This window comes from Coenobita brevimanus, chromosome 108, assembly GCF_032717465.1.
Source record: "Coenobita brevimanus isolate Jiangsu-jjx chromosome 108, ASM3271746v2, whole genome shotgun sequence".
In the NCBI taxonomy this organism is placed as follows: domain Eukaryota; kingdom Metazoa; phylum Arthropoda; class Malacostraca; order Decapoda; family Coenobitidae; genus Coenobita; species Coenobita brevimanus.
In genome coordinates this window covers 16,108,710-16,118,662 of record NC_137061.1, presented here as the reverse complement: position 1 = coordinate 16,118,662, position 9,953 = coordinate 16,108,710, and positions in this window count along the sequence as shown.

The window sequence follows — 9,953 nt, the reverse complement described above, 5'->3', positions numbered from 1 at the left end:
ATATCTGACTGTTGCAGAATGTTTTTAGGCTGTAACTCGCCTACTGTACCCTGAATACTGCCCTAGATATAAAAGGCCACATCCTAGTTTGATGCGAAGAGTTCTGGTTGGTAACACGCTCGTGCACGCATGTTTATTTTTAACATGTGTTTAATGACGAAAGAAAGAAGGAAAAAATAATTTTGCGACCCGATTTGACGACTCCTACGAATCTTAGTTGGGCTTTGCGAGTAGTCTGCACTTACTGAAGATCTTTTAGTTCGTATGCTTAAAACTGGGCTATGGTACGGAGTGAGTCCAGTCTGAACATATTCTCTTGCCAGTAATGCGTACACGAGAGGAAAAGAATCTTATATTTAGCTTACATGGAGATGTAATGCCAGAGGCAGACTTTGGGAAACGTCTTGCATCTGTTCCCAAATATTGTATTGCTAGTTATCATGTAAATGTTTTTATTTGTTTATTTATTTATTTATCTATATTTTGTGGGGGAAGAGGGGGGAATCTCCTTGCTCCCATTTCAGCCTGCGTCTCAAGCTGCAGGGCTAAGAAGGGCAATGCATGCTTCTCACGTACTTGTTAACTAATAATTTGGAAAAAAAAACCTTTTCTTAGTTCAAACAATTAATCCTACAGCACCAATTTTCACAGATTATATGCCCAGTGCTCTTCCCAATCCCCAGCAACAATTTCAATCCATTCCAACCACTTTTCTCTCCCCATGCCCATACATTTATCCCTGACATTTTCTTTGGGAGAAAAAAGTTAATGATGCTGGACAAAATCCCAAATAATAAAGAATGCAGCCACGAAATTGATTCAGCTTGCTTTAACCTTAGTGTAGAAATCCTATATCCCAAGTTCCTTTCACTTTGTCTTATTTCAATTTGTTTTCGGTTCTGTCGAGATTTTACAGTCATTCCTTGAACTCCCTAAGCCTTGCCACCCTCCTTACTAGCTTTTTGCCTTGCCTCTTGTACTTGCCTGCCTACTTGCCTGTCTTCACTGTCTTTCACCTTACGTTTTTGCCTACTTTGCTCAACCTGCCTGCGGGTTTGGGATACTCATACCAAAACTAACCTGCCTTCCCACCTGCTTTGCTGTCTGTCTGCTTTGACTGTCTACCTCGCCTGTATTTCTGACTATCCGCCTTTACTCCAGCCCGCCTGCCTGTCTTCCAACCTGCCTATCTTGGTTACCTTGATATTCACTCAGCTTTAGGAGTGAGAGTAAACGGAATAAAACCCAGTGCAAAGAAGGGACTCACTTTACTCAACGTCTCGCCAAGCAGACTTTTACAGGAATGAAGTCGCTTAGCAAAACTTACTTGTTGAAACGTTGAATAAAACGAGTCCCTTCGCAGCACTTGGTGTTTTTCTTGGCTACCTTGCCTGCCTACCTGTCCTTACTTACTCATCAATTTGCCTGCCTGCTTGTGATCACCCTACCTACCTACCTACCTACCTGTCTCTGCTTGCCTTCCTATCTCCTACCTATGAGAGCTGAGTCTACATAATGCCTGTGATAGCCAGGCCTGCCTGCTGCCTGTGATAGCCAGGCCTGCCTGCTGCCTGTGATAGCCAGGCCTGCCTGCTGCCTGTGATAGCCGGGCCTCCCTGCTGCCTGTGATAGCCGGGCCTGCCTGCTGCCTGTGATAGCCAGGCCTGCCTGCTGCCTGTGATAGCCGGGCCTGCCTGCTGCCTGTGATAGCTAGGCCTGCCTGCTGCCTGTGATAGCCAGGCCTGCCTGCTGCCTGTGATAGCCAGGCCTGCCTGCTGCCTGTGATAGCCAGGCCTGCCTGCTGCCTGTGATAGCCAGGCCTGCCTGCTGCCTGTGATAGCCAGGCCTGCCTGCTGCCTGTGATAGCCAGGCCTGCCTGCTGCCTGTGATAGCCGGGCCTGCCTGCTGCCTGTGATAGCCGGGCCTGCCTGCTGCCTGTGATAGCCGGGCCTGCCTGCTGCCTGTGATAGCCAGGCCTGCCTGCTGCCTGTGATAGCCGGGCCTGCCTGCTGCCTGTGATAGCCAGGCCTGCCTGCTGCCTGTGATAGCCGGGCCTGCCTGCTGCCTGTGATAGCCAGGCCTGCCTGCTGCCTGTGATAGCCGGGCCTGCCTGCTGCCTGTGATAGCCGGGCCTGCCTGCTGCCTGTGATAGTCAGGCCTGCCTGCTGCCTGTGATAGCCGGGCCTGCCTGCTGCCTGTGATAGCCAGGCCTGCCTGCTGCCTGTGATAGCCGGGCCTGCCTGCTGCCTGTGATAGCCAGGCCTGCCTCAAGACGCGGGTGATTATCTCTTTTTTTTTTTTTTATCAGTCGTCCACGGATCCCCCTTCCTTAACTTCACCTCTCTTGTCCTTCATGTGCCTTCTCTTCTCTTCGTTCTTGCTCGCCATTCCCTCCTGTTTCCCTCACTCTACTCATTCTACCTCGCCTTTTCCTAATTCTCTCCTCCATAATAATTTTTGTTTCTTTCTCTCCTCCTTTCCTCACTCTTCTCTTTTTCTCTCCTGTTGTCCTCTCTCTTTTCCTATCTTTTATCCATCCACTCTTCTCCTATTACCTTTTTTCACACTCCCCACCCCTCTGTGCACAGTCCTTTCTTCAGTGTTATCCCTTATATATCACTTTATTTTCTACCTGACCGTCATTGTCCTTCTGTTATATCTCCCCCCCCTCTCTCTCTCTCTCTCTCCAATATATATATATATATCCCCTCTTTCTCTCCCTTTCCTTTCTTCTCTCTCCTCTCTCTTTCTTTCCCTGTTCCCTCCATCGCTTTTCCCTCTGTCTCTTTTATCTCCTTCCTTGCTTCTTTTTACATTTCTCTCTACTTCCATTCTCTGTCCTGTTATCAATCCTCCCCCTCTATGTTCTTCCCTTCTTTCATTTCCATTCTCTCTTGTTTCCTTCTTTGTCTTTCTTGTGTACCGTATCACCTTGTCTCTCATTCCCTTCTCTTTCCTTCCTGCCTCTCTTTTCTTCGTCGTCTGTCTTTCTCGTTTCTTCCCTTCCCCGTTGTCTTTCATTACTCTGTTCTCTCCTTTGCCCCCCTTCCCTCCTCCTTTCTTCCCTTACAGTGAGTATAAAGAAAGCAAACAGCACCTGACATAGCTGAGTTTTTGAAACTGCTTGAAAAAGACTTCGAATTTTATGAGTTGACGATAAGGATAACAAAGCAAAAAGTCCCACTTTCCTTGCCCAACAAACTCTTTAGCCGAAGCCGAAGGAATAAAAGTGAGAAGGTCCACCATGCAGCATAGTAAAACTGCCAACAAAACTTCATAGGAAAGAAAAAAGCTACTGCAAGAGCCCCCACCACTGATCAAAATTTTATGCAACGTAGTTAATAGAAACTTTATCATCTCTGTGCGATGTTAATGTTCTTTTTCAATATGGTAAGAGAAAATTACGAACCCGACATCTTTAAAATGAGCACCAGACTACCTTGGCAAAAATGATGTTCCTGTGAAAGCCAAGACTTACCCTTTGACGATTAGCCATATTACTTACCTTGCCTTGCAGTCCCTTACCCACTTAAGTGTCCCTTCGCGCCACCCACTCCTAACCCTGCAATTCCTTCCTGGCTCCTAAAGTACCCACCCGCATTTTTCAGAATAAACATACATTAATACCTTGTCTCCTCTTTCGTTTCCTTCCTGAACACCCCTCTTCTTCGCCTTGATTTCCCCCATGCCTCCTCACCTTCTCTCTACTCTCCTGTTTCCTCCCCTCAGTTCCTCCCATCTTCTCTCATGTCTCCCTCTCTCTTTCCCCATCCTTTTACCTCCTGATCTACCTATTCTCCCGCTTCTATCCTCCCTTCCCTCCTCCTACATCCTCCTCCTCCCTGCCTTCCTTCCCCCCTTCCCCTTCCTAACCATCTGCCTCTCTTGTTTCCTCTGTTCCCTCACCGTCTCAGTTTCTCCCTTCCTCAGACTCCCTACCCTCCTCTGGTCCCTCTCTTACCCTCCCCTCTACCCCTGTCCTGCCTTTGCCTCCCTGCTTGTATGTGCTCCCTCTCCCTGCTCTCCCTCCCTCCACAGCCCCTGTCAACACTGCTCCCCACAAGACCCTTCACGTCACTGTTAACCCACTTCCCACAAGGTTCTTCACTAGTTTCTTCTCTATTTACGGTTCTTCTCTCTCTCTCTCTCTCTCTCTCTCTCTCTCTCTCTCTCTCTCTCTCTCTCTCTCTCTCTCTCTCTCTCTCTCTCTCTCTCTCTCTCTCTCTCTCTCTCTCTCTCAAACCTTTCCATACTGGTTTTTCCCTTGTTTATAATTATTTTCTATATTAATTCACACAAGATGGGACAGCTGCAGTGTTCTATTCCAGCAAAGGCCAAACGATTTATTCAGCTGAATGTGAGCAATTTGAGCCTAGCAGTGTTAATAAAATATTTGTGGCACTTAAGGAAACAACCAGCTAGTTTGACTATACCGAAGCATAAAAATGAAACCCTGCTAACTTTAGGAAACAAATTACTCCCATGTGTTATATATAACAAGTGAGTTTAATACGTAAGAAAAGTATTTATAAGAAATACAGAATACATGAAAAAACTATCAGTTAGCTGGATGAACAGTGAACACCGTATCATATGGAAAAGCTTTCGCTAAACTCCTAAAAAGAGAATGACCAAAACTCTGAAAGGAAGGTGAGACGACCGTCAGTAGAGTGTCTCTAGCGGAACCCATACTGACGATTCGAAAGAAAGTTACGATAGGAAAAGTGCTTTCAAGAACTTAAGAAATACAGGATGTTGAAGCAATTGGGCGATACTTAGAGGGCTGGGAAAGGTCACTCTTCTTTGGGACAGGCTGAATGAAAGCCCACTTCCCTCAAGAAATATAAGTAGACAGACAGATGCGAAAGTTTACGTAGGGAAGGTGTAAGTACAGAAGCACAGCTCTTGAGAACATCAGTAGGGACCCCATCCGGTCCATATGCCTTGTTAGTATTCAGGCAGTGATGGCAGACAGTACATCAGCTGAAGGTATTTTAAAGCGAGAGGGGTGAAGTGTTAGAGGAACAGCACCGGAATCATCTAAGATGGAACTGCAGGGGAAAGTCTGAGCAAATAGTTTTGTGCTATCAGTAGAAGAAACAGCTATTCAGTCAGCAGAGCGGAAGAGAGGACTGAGGGATGATGAAGTAAAGTTGTTAGAAAGGTTTTTGCCAAGGCGCCAGAAGGAATGGAATGAGTTCAGAGCATTTAGTACGAATGGAACTTATTTTTCGCAGAGCAAAGGGTAGACTTAACACGGTTCCGGGCAGAGACCTATGTAGATGAGATTCAGGGGTGGGTTGGTTAAAGTGTTCCAGTACCTTTTGGAGATCTTGTGAACAGTAGAACAAGCGTGACTTAACTTTTTTTTTTTTTGCATTAATCACAGGATAAGAGAAAGGCTTTCATGCCTGAGATAATAACCTCTAAAAATTGCGAGGCTCTCGGTAATGAAGGCAATGAATGTATAATCATTTAAGGGAAAGTCGATATTGTACTCCCTGAGGGCCTCCAAATCAGCAGCTCCAAAGTGCCACAGCCGCCTCTTCTTTGGAGGATAGGGCAGGTTAAGGTGATAGGATTGTGATCAGAGGAGCCCAATGGAGAGAACAGATTAACAGCAATAGCAGAAGGATTAGTTGTAAGGAAAAGGTCAAGTATGTTTGAATATACTCCAAGGTGGTCAGGAACACGAGTAGGGTGCTGTATAAGCTGCTCCAGGTCATTGAGGATAGAAAAGCAGTACCCTTGTTCACCAGGTGGATCAGTGAAAGGAGAGGAGAACCAAAGGTGGTGGTGAAATGAAATCATCTTAACTGGGGATTTCAGAGTAACGAGAAATTGAAAGGATGTGTTCCATCATAGAAGTAAGATATTAAAACTAAAATTCATTGTATTCCGTATTTATATGTATTTAGTCAGAGAATGACAAGAGAGCCGAAGCCAGAGAGTTGAGAATTCAGAAGATTCATGTTCAGGAACACGAGAGCAAGATATGTTGTTCTATCTATCTATCTATAGCCCGACGCCCTAATCCCGCAAAGGGTGGCCGCAGACAAAACGCCTCCAAGTCACTCTGTCGCCCACCATTTGACTCCCCTCCCCCCAACTCACCCCCCCCTCCCTCATATACCTCTCAACTCCATCCCTCACCTCATCCTCGGTCTACCTCTCCCTCTCCCTCCCTCCACCTCACCTACATACACCCTCTTAGTCAGTCTTTCATTCTCCATCCTCTCCACATGTCCAAACCACCTCAGTGTATTTCTCCTAATCTTTTCCACCACATCCACATCTACCCCACAACGTTCCTTCACTTCTTCATTCGTCAACCTGTCCCTCCACGTCACTCCACATGCTCCTCTCAAGTAACTCATTTCCACTGCTCTCACTCTTGACTTGTTCCCTTCTTGCAAGGTCCACGCCTCGCTTCCATACGTCAGGGTAGGGATCACAATACCATCATGCAGTGACTTCTTAACTTCCATACTCACCTCCCTATTTCTCATCACTGCTTTCAGCGTACCAACAACCTTCCTTCCCTGCTGTACCCTTTCATTTACTTCATCCCCCAAAGTTCCATCCTTACTCATCACACTACCCAAGTACTTGAATGCACTCACATTCTCCATATCCTCACCATACATACAATATACACAACAGCCACCTTTGGCTTTGAAGTGAGTGTATAGAAAGTAGGAGGATGCAAAGAAGGGTGTGCTATCAGTCGCTTCAGACAGCTGAATTTCTATAAGGAAGAGATGGTGATGTTTAGTGGAAGAGAATTGGTGTTCAACTGAGAGAAAATTAAAGGAAGGGCCACGAATGTTGTACAAACGAACAAAAAGTGAGTCAGACATCGGCTCCATGTATCTCTCTTGGCCATCACTAGTAAAGGGGCGAATGGCGGGGGCTTTTATGGTCCCCCCTCCTCCCCTGTGGACTCAGAGGCTGGGTGCTTGACGTTTGTATACCATTTTTGCTGATTTAGGAACAGCAACTATGATGTCTATTGTGCATATAGTTTGGTGTTAACAGTTAGAGGAAATTGTATAGGAGAGTATGCTGGCCTACCCTATGTGTTACTGAAACAATAAGCTCGGCGAAGAGGGATGGTTAGAAGCTAGTTCCGAGAGCTGATGAAACAGGAGTTCCAGCTCTCCCTGACATCAGCTTTCAATCCTCCCTGGGAGTACCGACTTGTTCGACTGGTGCTATAGTTTACTCCCTCCAAACTGGTTCCTTACGACTGCTATGCCGTCACGACCCAGGTACGCAGTTAAAGAACGAAACTGTTATATTTATGGGAAAGAGTTTTATGGTGCTGAGTTTATAAAAAGGTTCCCTTAATATGTTCAATAGATTCTCTGGCATTTTTTCTAGTTAGCTTTTACTGCCACCAAGCGAATTTTTTTAATAAGGAAAATTATTTTATTGTGAATGGGTCAATGAAATAATTTCTTAACCTTAGCAAAATCACCCAGGGAGGGAAAATACAAGAGAAAAAGGTGTGTCTTATTGTTCTTCAGGGTTAGGTTAACTCGGACGAGGTTATACAGCTCATTAATGACCCCTGATTCAAAGACTTAAAATTGGGGCTGTGTTTGCGGTTGCCAGTGAATTAATAATAAGAGACATTCCCACTGTGCTGGTGTTTGCATGTGAAGTCGATTTATCAGGAGTAACAATGTGTGCACACACCTGTCGATAGACAATACTATGTGTACAACCTACACTCAAACTTCTAACTTCATGCCACAATGTGTGTGTGTGTGTGTGTGTGTGTGTGTGTGTGTGTGTGTGTGTGTGTGTGTGTGTTTTCAGTAACGGGCAAAATTACGCCAATTACTTCATCTACTTAACACATTGGCAATGTCCATAACTTTCTTTCGTGACGTATTTTAATAAAGATAACCATTTACAGACAAGATACATACCAAACCACTCCTGGTAAGGAATATTAGTCACTTTAGGTTAGTGAGAAGCAGTTGAAGTGAAAAGTTTGGCGAAGTGTTGTCCTGGAATGTACAATACGTCCCAGCTCATGCACAATTCAGGCTATACACATAAAACACACAGCCATACCGACACATGCAGCTCGCGCAATGTAATCAATATGACTGGTACTTGCCACACGTCAGCGTGATTCACTGTTTGATCATAAGGCCTTATACATTACTTACACACAAGCACTCTGGCAGTGTGTGATTCTGTCAACGTTCCAGTAAGTTCTTTATTTTACTGCCCATTATTTCCAGTCTGCGCATGCATGAAGCGTATTGATTACGGTATTTGGGACAGTAAAGTCGCTGATTCTCTGTGGTGTGGCAGTACAGTGGGGTGGTAACCTAAAGTTATTATCGCCCACCTTTAGGCTGAACAATAATGTTTTTGTCCGCGTCTGTGTGTGTGTGTGTGTGTGTGTGTGTGTGTGTGTGTGTGTGTGTGTGTGTGTGTGTGTCTGTGTGTGTGTGTGTGTGTGTGTGTGTGTGTTACGATTCTCTGTGTATCTGTTACCATTGTATATATCAAGAACGGCCAGAGCTATCAACATAAAACCTTCAGGGTATCAAGATATGGCCAAAATTTTGGACGAGTTCGAAAATGTGCAGTCGGGGTCAAGGTTAAGATCGCGAAAATGGCTACCAAATGTCAACTAGTTTTTATTGCCCGCCTTTAGCACCATTATATCTCACGAACGGCCTGAGCTATCAACATAAAACCTTCAGGGTATCAAGATATGGCCAAAATTTTGGACGAGTTCGGAAATGGGCACTCAGGGTCAAGGTCACCAAAATGGCTGCCAAAGGACAACTAATTTTCTTGATATCAATTGGCTTTTTGTGAAATGCGGTGACTGAGTGCCGTACAGATTCCGAATTTTCTTCACATTTGGTTTGTAAGTATTTTGTCATGGCCAACAGCATATTCTGGTGGGCGATTAGCATTTGGCTCCCGAATGCTTTTCTTTCATATTTTATGATACAGCACATTACGAACCACGAATATCAAGCAATGTGTCTCTGGAAGCTGCTGGATCCAGCCTCACTGGCACCTGCTACGACTCCACAGTTACGAATCAGTTCCAGAAGTCGAGGACCTTTGCACGCAGGAACCTGGATGACAGTCTTTCGTCTCCCTGTTTGTTCGGTTGATTTCTAGTGACGGCTTGTATGAGCTGATCTGACGACTGAATTTAAAGACTGAGGTGTCAAATGAAGCCTCTTCTACTGATGTTGTTCCCTCGATGAAGAAATCAAAACGCTCAGAACAGTCGTGAGATCATAATGACCAAAAATATTTATTTTTTTTTTTTTATTGTTTTACAAATGTAAGACATTACCACGGTGCCGCTGGAAACGGGGTTCAAAATTCAGTAATTTCTGCTCTCTTCGCAGTACTGATGAAATCAACTTGAAACCGGGAAACATAAAAATGAAACTGCCATTGGCAAAGCGCTCTCTGGATGGATCAGATAGTGTCTGCTTAGTTTTTACCGGCGCGTGGGCAGTTATTTGGCGAAAAATTTCGCGCTTCATTGCGAAACAGAGGATGGGTTTAGGGAGGGTGTATAACTGATTCTGCTGAAAAACAATAGGCTTCCAGGGTTTATTGATACCTACTTTATTATTATTTTTTTTTTTTTCAGAACGATTGGCGTCAAATTGTGACCTGCAGACAGACAGACAGACAGACAAACATACGGAACTGACCAACAGGCTTGCCAAATCTTTCGATCTCGGCAAGCAATAAATAAATAAGCGCCTGTGTCCACCTCAATGCCTGCCTCCACCAGGTGGTGGAGGCAGGCAGAGGTGGACAGGTAGACAGACAGGGAATAGGGTAGGGAGATGGGTACTCAGTTAGGCAGACATGTAGGAGGGAAGGTAGGCAGGGGAGTTGGCAGGGAGGTCTCCTGCTGCCTATCCTCTCTCTCATCCCCACGAATGTCC